Below are 19290 nucleotides of genomic sequence, written 5' to 3'. Positions count from 1 at the left end.
CTACATCTAGCATTTCTAAAGAATTCCGTTAACTAAACCAATTTGCATTCCAATTTTTTATTTTAAGTAATATAAGCAAATGGCTGACCTTGCTTTCGATACTTTAATTAACGCCGAAATCTTCCGAAAAAATACGAAAAGAAAACGCTATCATGCATATCAAAGACAAACCAACGAACATAATTCACACCTCAGCTAAGAACCGAAACAAAAAGCTTACGGTCGATAGCGAAGACTTATTAAAATCCAGAACTCGCGAAACTGGGTCGGTTTCCTAACTTTTATGTTCTTCCTGCTTCCCACGGGAGGATTTTTATTTTGTTCCGTTGTGCTTTTAAAATTCACAGAACAATGATTCAGTCAGAACATGGATATGGAGAAAAAAAAAAAAATTATTGCGGAGGCGGTTTGATGTGGAAAGGGGGAGAGTTTTAATCCCACCTTTATTTCATTTTGTTCTTCAAGCTACTTCCGACTTATGTTTAGTTTAATACAATGCAAGATAATATGTGGGATTTAAAATTAATTTCTTCTAAAAATGACTTGGAGATATGAAACAAAACAAATAGTACTATACGAAATAATTAATAAGACGCCGCTGATGCATGGTAAAGAAGGTTTACTGAAAATTTCATATTACCCTTTACCGAATTCTTAAAAAGAAATTTTTTGTATGGAAATCTGATATTTAAATAAAATTGAGAGAAGTCATACGCAGATATTATATATATCTTGCACATTTCAAAGTAAAATTATTGGTCACTTATCTCCATTAACTTCACCCAACTACTGAACTAGAGATTTTTTTTTTTTTTATTCATTGCATTTCAAATTAAAAATATTTTTTTTCTAAGTCACATCCTTAATCTGAAACACCTTTTCTCGAATTTGGAATTTAACATACAACTCAACACTCAGTATTCTCAAAACAGTTATGGTCAGAATTATGGAAGTTATTAGTTTAAAAATTCTCAGAATTTTCATTCAGAAATGTTAAACCAATACTTATTCTTAAAACAATCACTTGAAAACTGTAACAAATTTTTAATTATTTATAGCAGTTAAAGGAATAGGCATTGATATTAATTTAACTGTAATAATTTTTTTTTTGGAATATGACTGCATTATCTAAGAAATATCACCGCCTGCATTATTGTAAATATATATAATGTGTGTATGTGTATGTAAAATGAAGAATAACACGCAGCATTTTTATTTTCTTAAGTTCTTTTATTTAGGCATATGAATTTTAACATTAAATTTATTGTAGAATTTCAAAACGAACATACTCCCACCACATGATATGAATTCAATTCAATACGATGCAATATACATAATTGTTTGCACAAATACATTTGCAATATCAATTTATGAATTTCAAAATAAGAAAAAAATGTAATTTCTGAAACATAATTCCGATTCGTATAACATGGAATTTCTAAGTTAGTGTTTTATTCAAAAGAAATCATTCATAGCATTGCATAGTAGTGAATCAAAAATGAATTTTATATATTGATTAATATAAACACTAAATTGATATAACGAATAAAAGTATTTTGGATAAATTGTCCCGAAAAAACTATTTTTTTGCTTGTAGGATCATATGATAAGTCTGAAATAAGTTTTAGACTACAATTTCTTCGGTACTTTTGTATTAACAGTATGCCACTGGCGAACTTTGGGATTCATCATGTTATTGGCGAACATTCTCAATACATTAACACATCTTTGGCGATATTTCCAGCGATTAGTCGCTGGTTGTAAGAAACATGACATGTTTGGCCATTTTTTTGGCGACAAACTTCCGCAATGTAGTTAATGCATAAGTACCAATTCTTTTTTATCATTCAAATTATTAATCATAAATAATTCATGAAAGATAAACCAGAAATTTAAAAAAAGCTTACAAATCAAACAAAATAAACGGTTTATTCAAGTACCTAAAATACATATTTCAGTGCATTTATTTTCCGCCATCCATAAATTTAGAATGATAATAATTAAAGACGCCTATTCCGTTAAACAAATCCATAGTTCTTTCGAAATGCACCTGCTATCCAACAGAGCAAAGGAGAACAGATGTTAAATTTTCCAATTGCAATTACTTCCGAAAGTGCCACACATACAATGAATTCTTTCATTTTTTTTCCAAACTATATGCAAATATTTCATTCAACAAAGACTAAGCGATAATTTATTTTTGAAAAGCTTAACATTTGGAGAAATTTATTCAAAACAGAAATTACTGCTTTCTAATAAATAAGTTTGAAAAACTAAAATAATAATTTTCATTTTTAGAGCGAGACTAAGGACAAAAAAAGAAAACAATCAAATTTAACCTTAAGCCTGACTGAGAAGATGAAAATCAGAAACGTATAAATGAGTTGCTCAATGACAATAAAGGATCAATTCTAAAAAAAAAAAATATTTTACTTTTATTAATTTACTTTGATTAAAAAGATGATTCTTTTGACTCGGGTAGCCCGTATCTACAACTAGTACTATAATTAAATGAGTGATTGTAACGAAACGTATTCATAGTTGGCGAATCATAGTTGTTTAAGTGCTACTAAAGTCATCATAATATTTAAACCGGCGGAAATAGTCTCTTCAAAACTTTCTCGCATATTCTCTAATAACTTGCCATTACCTTTCATGGCAATGGCGTACAATCGTTACGAAAGATTAACATTTGGCCTGAATTGGAATTTTTACTGCATCTCTCGTGTCATCCTTGGCGAGTTCTTCGGCGGATTCTGGCATGTGTTAATTGCATCCGAATATCGAATTTGTGTTTTCAGACACGTTTTTCTCAACCGAATGAAACAAAATTGCTATCGTAGTCACAAAAATCTGATATATTTAAAGCCCTGCATTTTGGAATTATTAATTGTTTGGTTAACATGTTTCTGAAAGTAAAGACTGACAGACAATCAACGCATAGTCGGATTTGGCTCAACATTTGAAAGTTGTTTACACTATAGATGTTAAATCTGTGTACCGAATTTTATCTGTCTAACTCTCTTCATTTTCTCATTATCGGGATGACTTATATTCGAACCGAAGAACTTCGTCAGAACAGATTTGTGTAAAATTTGATAGAAATTTGCAAATTGAGTGAAAAATCGCACACCAAATTTCAGCTGTCTAGATCAAAAAATTTTTGGGTTATCTTTGTCACAGACAGACAAATAGACATTTTCTAAAAATATGTTTTTCGAACTTAGGAATGTCTAAAAAGCGGTGATTCGTCAAAATCTAGGATTCGAATTTTTTGAAGATTACTATACTTTTTCTATATTAAATATATGAGAAAGTACAAATTACAGAATCTGTAATATTTACAGATTTATTTATTTGGCATTTAGGCTAATATCTTTTTAATCAACCTGTCCTCTCCCCTCAGTCCAGCGGCTCTAAGCAGCTGCCTAGTCGGAAATCCGGTACTGATTCGAAGAATAATTAATAAAAGGTTAAAATAAATCGTAGATCCCACCCTCGTATATCATCGCATCCAGCATCTTTCAGACAATGTTGCTCGAGTTCTTCCAGTGGGCGGTTTTTGACTTAAGATGCTTTTGAGATATACCCCACGCAAAAAAACACCAGAAAAACAATTTTAGACAAGTTCAGCTGACGGAGTATGCCCGATTTGCCGCCATTGCGGCGACGTTCATTACAAAAGGGGTGACGAGACGAAAACAGGCACACACAAAACACAGGATTTACGTTGCGTCATAATACAGAAAACTAAATTAAAAAAAAACGTCCAACCGACTGCATCAGCAGCATTTTTATTTTCTTGTATACGCAGTATAGAGAAAGTATAGTAATCGTCAAAAAATTCGAACTCGAGATTTTGACGAATCCCCACATTTCAGACCACCCTGAGTTCGAAAAACACATTTTTGGGAAATGTCCGTCTGTCTTCTGTGAAAAAGATAACTCAAAAAAGCTTTGAATTAAAGGGATGAAATTTGATAAACGGTCTATATGTTACCGTTAAAGTATATAATGCAGTTATTTCATAGAATACCTAGTTATTCCATGAAATAACTGATCGTGTCCGTTAAAGTGTGTAATATGTTATCCATTTGACACTTTAACTTGTTATTCTATGAAATAACTAGGTATTCTATAAATTAACTAATGAGAGACAGTTAAAGTGTAAAATAAACAATTTATCTAAAATGAAATTAAACTAATGGTAGACAATTAAAATGAAAAAGAAGCCATTTATCTAATTTATGCAGCATATAAATGGTATTTATGGAAACGTACCATAAAATCATTTGTTACAACAAGGATTACTAAAATGACACTTGGAATTACAAAAAACATTATTTCTAAAACAAAAACATTTTTTTATTTCTAAAACAAACAAACAAAAACGTAAGTGCAGTAGGGGTGGAAGGTAAATGTATTTATCGTGCGAGATATATGATATAGACTATTTTACACTTTAACGGGCTGCAGATCGTTATTCTATGAAATAACTAGTTAAACCATGAAATACAAGAGAGTTTTACACTTTAACGGACACGATCAGTTATTTCATGTAATAACTAGGTATTCTATAAAATAACGGATTTCATACTTTAACGGTAACATATACACCAAACTTTCAGATTTCTATCACATTTTGAGTAATATCCGCTCAAAGAAAACCCGTTTGTCCGGCTATTCGAATATAAGTTAACACGATAAGTGCAAAACGAAGAGAGCTAGAGAGTTGAAATTCGGTAGACAGATTTAACAACTTTAGTGTAGACACGTTCTAAACTTTGGTCAAACCTAACAAGAAATTGACCGTCTGTTGGTCTGTACTTTACAAAACATGCAAAAGCGATAATTCAAAAAACGAAATGACTGACATATATCAAATTTGGTTAGAAATTTTGTGACAACAAGTGTTATTTTGCGTCAAATTTTCATTTCAAACGGTTGACAAAAGTGTATCTAAAATACAAATTCTATTTTCGCATATTATTAAGAGCATGCCAGAGATTAATTGCCAAAAAAACTCGCCAAGATGATGCAGTAGATTCAATAAAAATGCTAAATGCATGCCAAAAGTTAATATTTCGCTGGATGCCAATGTCATGTAAGACGTTCTTTGGGATAAGACCTTTATTAGAGAATATGCGAGAAAGTTTTGAAGAGACCACACTGATCGGTTAATTATATAGTCGAATATTTCATACCAAGTTCTTCTTAAAGATTTATTTAATATAATCGATTCATTCATGAACAAATGGTTTAATTTGAAATTAAATGTTCGCACAATCCATATTCCATGAAACTTAAATGTTAGAATAAATGTTATTCAAAAATTTAAGAATTTTTTAGTAAAAGAAAGGGGCCCGTCTTATAAATAGATATGTTCATTTCTAAATTAGAAAAAAAATAAATTTGAATTTAAAAATATGAAAAAATTATTTTCGTATGGGAATATTTTCGGAAATTGTCATGGAAGAACTCCAAATTATCACCCTGAGAATAATTAATTTTAATTAATAATTGAAAGTAATTAATTAAAAATAATTCAGCTAATAATTTGATTTAATTAAATTTAATTAATAATTGAAGTTAATTAATTAAATTAATTTTTAATTAATTAAAAAATTGCCCTGTGGTGCACATTTCTATTCTCTAAAGAGTGCATAAGTCAAATTTGTAGCTTTAGGTCACGGTCTAGCCTGTGGAGCACCAACACAAACTATTATTGATATAGAAAATGATAATGTGCAAATGATAGTTCATTTCATTATTAAATCCACATTATGTAGTCAAAGTGTACGATTTTTTATGGTTTTTGAAGTAATTAAGAAATTAAAACTCTAATTAGAGTTAATAAAGTTATTTTCCAATAAATTCAAGAAGGAAAAAACGACCATACAATTGGTTTAATATACATTTTGGTCGAGAAGGTCAAAGAATAACCAACTCAATTCGTATAGCTTATCAAAAGTACATTACTTATGGATTGCTTAACACTCCAGATCACCTGTCTAAAATGAACCTTTTCAACCCGTTAAATAACTTTTTCCATTATCGGAATGCAATTATTAGAGGCAACACTTCCTGATATAATACCATTATATAATCTGGATATCCCTATTTAAGATTACGGTGTGATAAAATTCATTTTGAATTAATAAAATATTTAAATAATAATTCATGTAGTATTGTTAAATGTTCTGTATCGCTCAAACATCTTAACTTCCTCGCCTATTTACCACATAATCGTGAGGACATACGAATTAGCGGTAGTCGTGAGTTTCTTTGCTAATCTTGCATTTAACGAGTGACATCATTTGCATATCGTGATGAACCGAATCTACAGCAGGAAAGACTGAAAAAAAAAAAAAAAAAGATAACTCGATTTTTAAACAGGCTTAAAAACGTGCTATTAACTCCTTCAACCCGAGATTACCACACTAATTTGCAGTTTTAAGTCTTCGAAACGTCGCACGAGGCGTAAAATACGACACGGAAAACGCATTCGATGAGGAACAGATTTTTCTTTTTCTTTTTCAGGTTGTGCCTCATGAATCTCCGCTGCTGCCACCTGCTCATCCCTTGTGCCAATTGAAGCGTGAAAGTTCTCGATGACTTTGTTGACGAAAGCAGGGAGATCTTCTACTCTACCAGCCAAGCACCCAGGAGAATGGAAACGGGGCCAATTCCATATAGATCTGGAGTAAGATCCCTTAAGAGTCAACAATAGATCGTCTTCAATGCGACAAGCTAGACTATTTTGCTGTCAATCGGTGTTCACGCCTCTAATCTGAAGGAGAATGACGGATTACATGAGTGCTAAAAATAGATTTTTTTTTTAAAAAGATGCCTTTGTTTTAAAGGGAAAAAAATCACGTTTTTCTTGAGGAAATTAAATGCATCAATCACGCAGTAAACTCTTGATTAACCACGGTTTTTCCACGATTAAAATCTCATTAAGAAACTTCAAACTTAAAAAAAAAAGATATTTTAAACATACACATAATTAACAGCTTCTTTCTTTCTTTACTTTCATTTTTTTTTTTTTTTTACAGTTCATTAAGTTACTACTTGCCGTAGATGTATAGATACATAGATACTCTCCTGCGAATAAAAATTGCTCAAAATCATTTTCGAAATGATTTCAAATTGTTTAAAAAATTGTCACCCATCTTCAGATTATTCATCCATGGAATCAATTTTAGATTATCCATTGTTCAACATAATTTTTCGGCTCATCAGAATGACACAAGAAAGTGAAGCATTATGCAGGAACATATTTACTTTCATGAACAACTTAAGAAGATATTAAAATTTAAAACCAAAAATATATTTCAATACTGTTTACCTTCATTTATTAGATGCTCATGATTTGCTTAGGTTAACTGAAACTAAGACTCGGTTTCAAACAACATAAGGGCTGTGTTGGTACAAGCTTCAAAATATTGAACCATAATCAACGGCAACGATGAATTGAGACGGTAACTCCTCCACCGCTTCAAATTTCATAATACGGCAAAGGAAAGATCGACAAATTCCAAGCGTCGGATCTTATGTGAATCAGACACGCTTGAGCAACGAATCTTTGACAGAATCAGGTCTCAAACCCATCACTTACCGCTCCCATAGCTTAACCTTTTGAGACACAGAACATAAAACTACTGAATTTGATGGAAATTGATTAAACTAAATCAAACACACAATAAGGAAATAAAAATGATAATTTATTAATTTTTTGGACATTAGCATAAAGTTAGAGGATGGCTTCTTCTGAAACCATTATGACAAATCTTAGTGACATACACGGCTGATAAAAAATGAAAGGCTAGGTGGACTCAAACGAATCTACTATGTCTCAAAGGATTATACTCAAAGCAGCAATGTGGTAATTCACGTAAAACTTAAAGAGTTATGAAGAACGATATAAAAAAGAAAAACAACTGTGTTCCAAGACAATATTTGTTCCTTAGATAAATATTTCTCCAAGAGTAATAATTTAACATTAAACATTCCTGTACTTAATCAGGACGTTGAAACTAACTTTAGAGAATGGTCAATTAAAAATTGCGGTAAATTTAGTTAAATCTTTACTGCTCTTTTGATAACCTTAAACAAATTTTGCTGGTTGCACTCGCAGGTTAAATTCCTTAAGTAACAACGAAATCACTTTGATTAATAATCAAAATTAGCAGCTGCAATCCCAGTAAAAGTCTATCTATGTTATGTAAAGAAAATTTTTTTATTATATATATTTTGAGTCTAAAATATGAATGCAAGCGCCTTTCTTCGTAGCAACACTTAAAGGAGTGCATAATCGACCCCCCCCCCCTTGTTCTATCTGAAGAATGGATTTGGTATTAATTTGGAATAAAATCATTTAAGGTCACAATAAACCAACTAAATATCCTCGTTTATTTATTATTTGATGCATTATTTATTGTTTTTAATATAGTACTATGTTAGTAAAAAGATTCCATGATGGCATTGTGGCTTGTACCTTAACGCTGGCAAAAGAAAACTTAAGCGATTAGAATTTTCCTAACTACCCTAGCCCCTACTATGCTTAAATATTTGGGAAAGTCAGAAACGAATCCTATTCAACAATCTCGCAATACATAGATTTGAAGACAAATGTATTCGAAATACTGATCAGCTCAAAGATATATATTCGTTCAATAATTCGCTTTTAAACTAAGCACGCAATTTTCTGTGTAAAGTTAAACATATGAAATACTTCCAAGTACCTTTAGGAAATTCCTTCCAGATATCTTAGGAATGTTTTCTTGAATGACCTAAATATCTTCCGTATTCTGAAATATGTAACTACTTCTTTAAGTAGAAAGACCATTTCTTCTCCCATGCCCATGTCAACTTACAAATGGCGGAACATGGGAAGATTTAATCAGAATTTTTTTGAGGAAATACTGTGTTCAATAGTCAGACATATCTTCATGTGGATAAAACAGACGATTTAGAAATAAGGAAACATTTTGATCAATATGCCTGGATTTTTATACCATTTATAACCGTCTTTCAACCACTGACTTCAACAACAAAATTATCAAGACATTATTTAGCTAATAGTTAAGTACATGGCTTTTTAAATCTTTCCACTTGCGGTCTTTAATTATTTAGTATTTTTTGCTGAAAAGGTTTCTTTATACTCATGTATAAAGTGGGAGTAATACCAACCTATTAGACATCCATTCAAAACATACCCACATATTATATCTAATAAAGATGTTATTTCTAAGCATAAAAGTATAAAAATAAAATATAAAAGGAGTAAACTTTTAAGTATAAAAATAGTAAACTTTGAGCAAATCCATAAATACCATGAATGCTCAAATTTTTATTTTCAGAATTCCGCACATGAGCGTTTTGTAATTTGTAGTATAATGATTTTAAGCGTCTTTTTTTTGACTGTTTGAAATTAAAATTTAACACAAAACTACAATTTTTGAAACAAGATCACATACCATATTTCATTTATCCCAATCGTTGTGTTCTTGAGTTATCGCAATTATTATGAATTACAGACCGACAGAAGGTGAAATTTTCCATTGATTCGGTCCAGAGTTTAACAAGGTCCTTTGATTTGACGGGATTTGACAGTTTTATTAACAACATTTTAGATAATAAAACTGTGTATCAAATTTAATCCATTTAGTTTGATCAGTCTTATAGTTATCCTGTTCAAATATTCTCGTATAGGAAGACAAGTTTTCTAGGAAACGATTTTGTTCAAAATTTGATCTGCAATTTACGAATTCTCAAGGTAAATCAAATTAACAAATTAAAGTCTTATCAGTTCAATTTTGTTTTTAAAGCTACAATAATAAAAATTTAAGATAAAGATGATTTGAAAAGAAAGCAATATCTTATTATAATGCAAAATAATTTATACTAGGACTAACCCTCAAACATGCCAAATTTTTGAATTTCAAATAAACACGTGCTGTTAGGTTATCGACCTTTCAGAAGGGCGTGTAAACAGTTTGCTCTCGTTTTTCAGCAACACCTTAACTTCTCGATACAATAAATAATACAAAAATTTAAATAGTCGAATTTTTATTATTCGCTTTTATCTTGTAAAACCTCTCACAAGAATTCTTCAAACACCATTGTTATCGTTTATTGTTATGTTCGCTATTCTTATTTTATTTAATTTTGGCCAGTTCCCAGCTACCGGCATAAAAACAACTCGGATTCCTAACAGTCTTAAGCTGAAGATAAAGTATTGGATGAGAATCGATATTTCTGGCAACGTCTTCTGTGCACGGACACGTGTTTTCAAATTTCCTATCTTGAAACTCTATTGATTTTGTGACCTGATTTTACCAAAGGAGCTTATTCAGATTGCGATAAAAATATTTATCTATGAATAAAAGGCTTCGTTCCATTGATAATTTACACAACGACATACTATGAATAAGAATAAAATAATTTCTTATTGGTTTATTTCCGATAAATTTATGAAGAATTGTTAAAATCGGTTCATCCAAATTGGCAAATAAAAAATATAAAAAAATAAAAAACATAAAATAAATTAATAAATAACGACTCAAAAAATAAGAAAGAATTGCCAAAACCAATAGTCAGAATGATATGCTTTTTCACAGTAATTTGTCATCTCAATATACCTCAAAATTTGCTACATACAGTTCGAGAGAAATTTGTATCCTTAAGGCCCTTATTAAAATTTAGTTTACGAATACTTACTCCAGAAATTAATCTTAATATTTCTATTTAGAGAATCAAAAAAGGCAAATCAAAATATCGTCTAACGAATAATTTTAATAAAATGCCAAATAGACAAGAAAAAAAAATCTCACGGAAAAATTCAACAGAAAACTGTTTTTGTCACTTCGACACTGCTATATCAGTGTGTATGCATGTGTAATATTTTCAATTTATCCACGCTCTAAAAATAATTATTTTCTAATCACTCGAAATCCGATTCCACTTCAACTTTTTAAAGTTACGTTGGCTTTTACTTTCCCACGATAACTTTACATCATGCAAATCCAAACACTACTTCTGCGAATTCCTTTCTAAAACTATATAAGTTAAAAATATTTTCTCACAGTCTTTTTTTCCCCCGTGATTTCTACTTTTACCTTTTGATTGAACATACCATTGGTCATAGCTCTGACAAAAAAAATTTGATAATGGATAAAAATTTCCCTCTTTCCATAATATCATGAAAAAGAAAAGAAAAAAAAATACAGTAAAAGAACACCATGTCTTCTTGTTCTTTAAAAAAATTGTTATATGTAAATTTTAATTTATGTGCGCTCTAAAAACAATTATTTTCTAATCTACCGAACTTTCCCACGTTCAGTCTAACACGTGTCCAGATCAAAATGAGATGTACACAAAATTCCTTTCTGAAACTGTAAAAATATGGAATGTTTCCCCACAGTCTGCCCCCCCCCCCGTTTTGGCGATCAGATTGAAATCGAGTTTCTATGTAATCATGGTTTCAGCAAAGAACCTACAAAACACATCCTAAAAATTGAAATTTATTCTCAATCATAGAAAATAAAAATGCGATTTTCAGTTAATCATGTCTGTTTTCATTTGCCAAGAAATGACAATTTGTTTAGTTTAGTTGTATTAACGTCCCGTATTAAAGCAACACCAGGGCTATTTGGGGATGGACCTCGTAATTTTGAACCGCAAGAAATGACAAATCCTATATATTTAAATAAAGTGTTTATGCTTATGCAATGTGGATGTAATCTTTATCCTGTCAATACAAAAATACGAGAATTTTAAATCATGAAATCTAGTTTACATAGCGAGTAATATTAAAGCAAATATTTCTGAACTCATAATTTTGAAGAATACAATGGCCTGTGTTATCTAATCAGCAGCCGTTTGTTTTACGATGACGCTTGCGCGTTCCACATTCAGTTTCGGCATAGACTGCAGAATTCCAAACGATAAAAATAACGCCGCCGATTAGAAATACAAATAAATCTACAAAAACAATAAAATGCGAATCGTACGTTTCACTCTTAAAATAAACCAAAGCAGACATGGAATCTACAAAAACTTCCCGGAATTTTTTATTCGACATACGCTGCATTTAATTGACTCAGAATGAGGTTGGGGAGTTAAGTTACCACATGTGCCTGGTGTGTATTATATACGTTGCACTTTTCACTGGTTGATATTATAGACTTCTTTTATTTAAGAATTTAAAAAAAAATAGTAAATTCTATCAAAACACAACTAAGATATATATCTAAATATTATATAAGTCACTAGCATGTAAAAGTTTTTTCCAAGCTGTAAGATGAGTTACAGATAACAATTTCCAAAATTTTGATAAGGATATTTCGTTTCGCAATACAATAATGTATATTTTTAATATACTATAATATATAATTTTATACTATAATTTAATATATAATTTTATATTTTTAATATAATTAATGGCAGATTTAGGTATTTTGCGGCCATAAGCAACCTTCATTAAGATAGCCCTTTTTTAATAAGATAATTTCAGCACATTTTTTAAACATGTTAATGATTAATTTCATGTATTTTTTGAAATTTTATTAACACTGCGAGTGTGTATTTACTTTCTTGTATTTGTAGAAAATTTTGGGAAATATTCATCCGTCTGTCTGTGAAAAAGATAACTCAAAAACGCTTACAGCTTTGGAACAGATTTTAGCATAAAAACAATTTTTTATTACTAAAAAATTGGCTTTGCAGCGATATACATTTTTAAATTCGCGCAATTTCCTCTTTAATTTTAATGAAATTATTCAAAAATTTTTAAACATAACTTTGTTGCAATGATTTTCATTTACATAAGCGCGTGCAACGAAATAGCAAATTTTTGAATAATCAATGTAAATATTTTAATTAACTCTCATACATCTAAGCAAAAAATATATATCAGATTTTTTAGTTTATTATTAATTAACCGCCTTTGGCGACTAGCTGGTTCGCCAGGAGTAATGCTTTCTAAAATTTTCAATTAAATGCTAATGTACCTTGCTCTCTTAATAACTTCTTCAGCAAAATATATTTAAACAAATTTCGATAGTCCCGTAACTCATATTATTATAAAAGCCTTTCGATAATTTTTTCATTGTACTATACATCTCTCTAATTCGCAGTCAGTAGTGGAATTATACCGAAAATATCACATTTTATATTTATTCCATAACATTACGCTTACATTTCATCAGGTGCTGAACATCACACTTTTCTCGATTTAGTTTGCAGTAAAAGTTAATTTAATCATTCAGTTTGAGTTTTTATCAAGCTGACGACAACGCACTGATACAGGTTAAATTTTACTTACATTTTGTGCGAAATAAATTGCTGGAAAATATAATCATAATATTTTTTTTAAATATTCATTAAAAATAGAAACTTAATTTACAGGTTAAAAAGTTGGCATCAATGAAAAAAATAAAATAATTTCTTGAAATTAAAATTTAAAAAACAGTTTTGTGCTGTAATATTTTCGGAAGTAATCGCGGAAAAATGCCAAAATTCAGCTTAATTTTTAATTAATTATAATTCTAATTAAAATTTCAAAAAGATCTCTCTAGTTATACTTTTTCATCCTCCAAAGTATATATACGCCAAGTGTGGTAGCTCTAGATCATTTGGTCTGGTGTGCAGAGCACCAACACAAACAGACACACATACACGAAAAAACACGTTCATCTGATTATCAGAAATCTAGAATTATCAGAATTATTTGATTATCAGAAATTCCGACTACTGATGGTCCGGAATTGATATTTCTTTAAGATGGTGGATGGATAGGTCTAAAAGCGTCCGTTTTTATAGAAAAGTAATATTCACTTTTTCATAAATTAATCAATTTTAATGATTGTTTTAATTGATTGGTGTAACTCTTTTTATTTAAAATATTAGTGTCTCAAGAATATTTTGTTAAATATGACCCACAGTGCAGAATAGGAAAAAAATTTAAACTCGTAACTCATCAGTGTATTTATTGATTCAAGTTACATAAAATATAATTATTTACTTCATTTAGACCATTTTAACAGTACTAAACAATACGTATACCTATTATTAAAGATTTTCAAATTAACCATTAGGCCCGGGTTTGAATGGATATGCTATACATATTAAAACATGCTTACCTTAAATAAAGCTGATTTATAGAATTAATAATATAGATATTGAAAACGATCATAGAAACCTTTGCCTTATATTATATTATATTATATATATATATATATATATATATATATATATATATATATATAGAGAGAGAGAGAGAGAGAGAGAGAGAGAGAGAGAGAGAAAATACCACATTTCCTATTTCTTTCATTTCATACAATCACGTGCTGAAAATTACATTTTTCTAGACTTAATTTGCAGTAGTCATTAACTTATTTTTTAATGAGAGCTTTTGTAAATGTGGTGGCAAAACGTTTATAAAAGCTAATTTTTTGCCATGCTCGTGCAGATTAAATTTTATTTTTAAAAATTCATTAAAAATAGAAATTTAATTTGTAGGTCAAAACATTAGTATCATCGAAAAGATTATTTTTTGAACTTGAATATGATGTAAAAATAAATTTTGTGTGGTAATATTTTCGGAAGTTACACAGAAGAAACGTCAAAATGTCGCTTAATTTTTAATTAATTAAAATTATAATTAAAAAATTTAAAAAATCGCTCCGAAGTGCACATTCTCGATCTAGAAGGTATAAGCCAAATTTGGTGGCTCTAGGGCAAACGGTCTGGTCAGTAGAGCATCAACACGCACACACACACTGAGCTTTATTATAAGTATAGATAAATGTTTAAAAATTTTAAATGCTGGTGATTTCCGGTATTAAAAGGAGATTTTTAATATTCTTAGCAAGCTATTCGTTTATGTGGGCGTACAGCTAGCTACACGTTATCGTTAATCAAATAAATAATTATTCTTTGTCCCATTTTTTTGAATTAACAAAACGAAGAAACCACTACAATTACTGCTGTAGCAACAACTGCAAATTTTTTTTTCAACTATCAACCAGCCTACTCAAACTGTCAATCGTTGAATCAAGTTTAACTAGATTAAACATTCAATACAATATACAGAAGAAACGCTTGCCTCAGCAACTGGCGATTCATTCGACTACTCTAAAGTTGGATTGATTAAACAGTTGAGTCAAGCCTCGATGCATTAAACAAACTCGCTAAGATTTTATTATTATTTTTTTTACATAATTTTAATAAATGTTTTCCAGATAAAAAGTAACTAGAAAATAAACAAGTTATTTCAGAATATGATTAATAGAGCTGCCGCAAGCGTTACGTACCCCTGAATATAATACTAATAGATTAATGAATGCATATATTTGATTAAAACAAACAAATAAACATTAATTTCAACATTCAAACATTAATAATAGACACTCTTTGTAACAAAATCCTACGATTCAAATAATTGTTGAATATCATGGAGCCCTTTCTAAAGACTAGCATTTATATAAACTGTATTATTACTCAAGGTGATCTGGTCGCTCACAGTTTTCTAGGATCTGTCAACTTGGAATATCAAAACCATAATTAACTCTAAAGGTAGTTCTCAGTACTGAGTAATGCGAGAGAAGACGCGCATTATAATGAAGTCTACTTCACAGGAAGCGCAGATAATGATGATACATAACGGTCTAAGGTAAGATAGGAACCTAGAATAGCTTCTTCCAATTCGATTACAATGATTTGGGCTACTGCCAAATGTTTCGGTGTGTCACAATGTGTGTCATTTGTGTCTTGGTGTGTCACAATGTGGGTACCAGCTATTAGCGGCATTAGGATAGAAGGGGTTAAAAAGTACGACCTTGGCATCTAATTTTGGTTCTGAAGAATAAACCGACAATTTCGCACTATGTTTTTTTTTAAAATCAATTGCACCAACTTACAAACATAACACCTCTCCATGCCCCTGCGACTATAATCTTTACGATTATTCAAACAGTTGGGTGGACATGGAGAAAACTTAGAAACAGTCAGTCGGCATTTGCCAAACAATCCACTTGTACAGAGGAACCTAAAAATTAAGTGAGCAGTGGAAAATAAATCTCTTTGGGAAGACAACTGTTTGCTTTTTATTGTGGCAACATTTTCTACAATCATTAGAAATGACATTACGGGCACCTCACCCCCCCCCCAATCCTTTAGAATAACAATAAACCTTAAATTAAAAAATCCCACAGACTTCGAGATGAATTGAGTTACAATATGATTATCTGTAAGTAAAATTTCATGGTTGTGTGTCCGGTAAATTAGTTGGGACACTGAAAGCATGCACACACGCACTTCTTTTTAAAGTATAGATAAACAAATGTAGAACAGTTAGGAAGGAAGGAACAGTTAGGGAAGAAAGATATTTCAGGTTTGAAAGGAAAAAAATTCAATTAGTGAATTGGATTATTGAAATAATTTTTAATAATAATAAAAAAGCAGCATGGATTTGTAGCAATCCAACAAGTGAGGTTACAAAATAACATCATAAACATATTTTAACATAAATTTTTCTACTATGCAAGGGGTGTTTCATAAGTTTTGTATACTTAGAATTTATTAATACAGGGTGTGGCAGAAGAACCAAACGAATTTCAAAAGAAACGAACAAAAAGAAAATTGCAAAGCCGGTCAATTATTTCGGTTTATTAGACGGACAAAAAGATGAGAGTATTGTTTGTAGTTCATGCAACTGTATAGTGCAACCTTGATATTTGGATGTAAACGCAAGGCTGAACTCATACTTTTTCAGTCGCTTTCTTTTCAGAATATTTTAAGCCATTAATTAATTAATGCTGCTTCAATGACTAGCGAGATATTAATCTATATATTTTTTTTCATTTATGAAGGCTGAAGATAATAAATCGCAAAATAAATTAAAGATCACAAAATATACATTACAATTAATAAATTCATTAATCTAGATATATTCATATATGTGCAAACTATTTTAGATTAAATTTCATTTCCTAAAAAATTTTATTCAAAGAAATTCCTTCTTAGAATTCTTTTCTTCTAATTTTAAATGAATATTATATATATATATATATATATATATATATATACTGAAGAAATTTTAACAATAGTTCATTAGTTCCTAATCATCTCTTTTCTACTATTAATAAAAATGAATGTGTGTGTGTGTTGGCGCTCTGCAGGCCAGAACATTTGACTTATAGCTACCAAATTTGGCACATATATATCTCGGGGCAGTTTCTTGTTGAACTTTCAAATTTAATTCATTAAAAAAATACATTTTGACGTTTTTCGTGACAGCGTCCGGAAATATTATTGTATAAGAATGAATTTTATATCTTCACAAATTTTAAAAACTGTCTTTTTAGTAATATTAATTTAAAAATTGTGAGATTTTTTTACAATATTTTAATACCATTATTATTTGTTTATTTTCCAACGGTTTGAATTTCAGGGTAACAATGTAATCATTGTTGTCCTAAATTTCAAATCATTCCCATTGTTTCGTCAAATATTTAATCAAGTGATTAATTGTTGAAAGCTACAGAAAAAGGATTCTGTTTAACATCTGTGAAGTTTACAAGATACATAAAAAAGTGAAATCCAAATACCGCGAAATTTAGAATGACGGACCGGATATTAACGTTTTTGGCAGCGCTATGATGTTATGAAACTGATGAGCCTAACTTTCCGTTAGAAAGGTTCAACAGAATTTGGGTAAGCCATTTAAAATAATGTCTTTAATTTCAGCCAATTTGGCTGAATCAAGGACATGATTCCGCCAAATATATATGATTTATCTGAAATAAAATAGAATCAATATTTCCGGCGAACAGGTTGATCTGAATCGACAAGTCTTTATCGCTTTATTTTTTTACTTGAAATTTAATTACATCATTGGAAATTTTTACCTCCGAATCGGTTGAATAACAGTTAATTTCGAATTAATGGAAACTTAGAGAATTATTTTAAGGTAATATAAATCTATTTTAAGGTAATAAAAATATAAATCTATTTCAATTGCTTTTATTCAAAAGTTTAAAAAAGTCTGAGAATTTATTTTATTTTCTAAAATAAACTTTATATTAATATATTTAAAATATCGATGTCAAATCGTTCCTATTTAACCCATTTCAAAATCATCTGCATGTGTATATTCAACTCATAATTGAAGATAAAACCAAAACAACCTATCATCCCAACACAATACATATTATTAATATCAGATGGTTCCTAAATTTCTTTTTATCCAATCCTCAAACAATTCTTAAAGCGATGCCATCGATAAAAGGTAAACTTTCTCGATATCAGCTGTCACGGCTCCACAATGGTTCGTCGCCCTTGCAAATACGCCTCAGCATGTGGGAGCGAGATGCAGGTCGGCTGTCACACCGAACCAGTTTCTCAAAGGGGTCCCCCCAGCCACTGGGTCATGCCAGATCAAGGACCGAAGAGGCAGCAATATCGTTTTTCCAGTATCGTTCGTTCGTTTGCAGCTATTTGGATTCCCGCCAAAACTATGGTTCGCGGTTTTCAGTGGTAGTTGTGTTTCGTTGACGTGTGCGATATGACGTCATAATTGAGTAATTCAGGAGTTGGGGCGATTGACAATACAACCAAGGATGTGGAACGGGTGCTGGCGAGAGGGACAAAGTGGGGACACTGGCCCCACCCTTTATAGGATTTGAACGATCCATTTCCTTTTTCAACTCTAAATATTCTCTCATTTTATTACTATGACCTAAGCATTGGTAGCAGGGCCAGATTCTTAAAAAGGCAATGTAAGGAAATGCCTAGGGGCCCCGCAATTTTAGAGAATTGCTCGAATTTTTTTTCTCGGTATTTTGAAAATTATCGAATTTTGTGATTTCGTTAAATTATAAAAATCGTGTAATCGAAGTTATTCAAATTAAAATCAAAAGCTGTTCAAGTTAATTTCAGAATATCATTAATTAGATACCTAATTAATTATCATTTGCAAGTTTTATTTTATAAAAATGAGATGCTTTATAATATGAAAAAAATATTTGATCCTATTATTAAATATTATTTAGAATGTGCAAGAAAAGTTTAATTAATTTATTTATTTGCTATTTTATTAAAAATTACTTTTAAATTTCGACTATGCATTTTTTTTAATATAAGTAATGCGTTTTGCTATTTCAGTATGCAAAATTTGCTACTGAAAACTACTTAAAGTTTAAATTTAAAAAAAAAATGGTTTTGAAAGATGATAGTGGGAAAAAGCCCCTAGAAGGTTTAACCTGAGCCTGAATGATAAGCCAGGAT

The 19290-nt window shown here is 30.3% G+C and overlaps 1 protein-coding gene across 1 annotated transcript in view; it reads right to left on the bottom strand.

The window, feature by feature from the left end:
• The window catches only part of LOC129987818 (uncharacterized), a 122498-nt gene that overhangs the window by 45320 nt on the left and 57888 nt on the right, over positions 1–19290 (bottom strand). The gene's annotated exons all lie outside the window — the stretch shown is intronic.

The sequence above is a fragment of the Argiope bruennichi genome, chromosome 10, assembly GCF_947563725.1.
Source record: "Argiope bruennichi chromosome 10, qqArgBrue1.1, whole genome shotgun sequence".
Lineage (NCBI taxonomy): Eukaryota > Metazoa > Arthropoda > Arachnida > Araneae > Araneidae > Argiope > Argiope bruennichi.
Note: the sequence above shows the minus strand (reverse complement) of the source record. Positions and strands in the feature narration are given on the sequence as shown.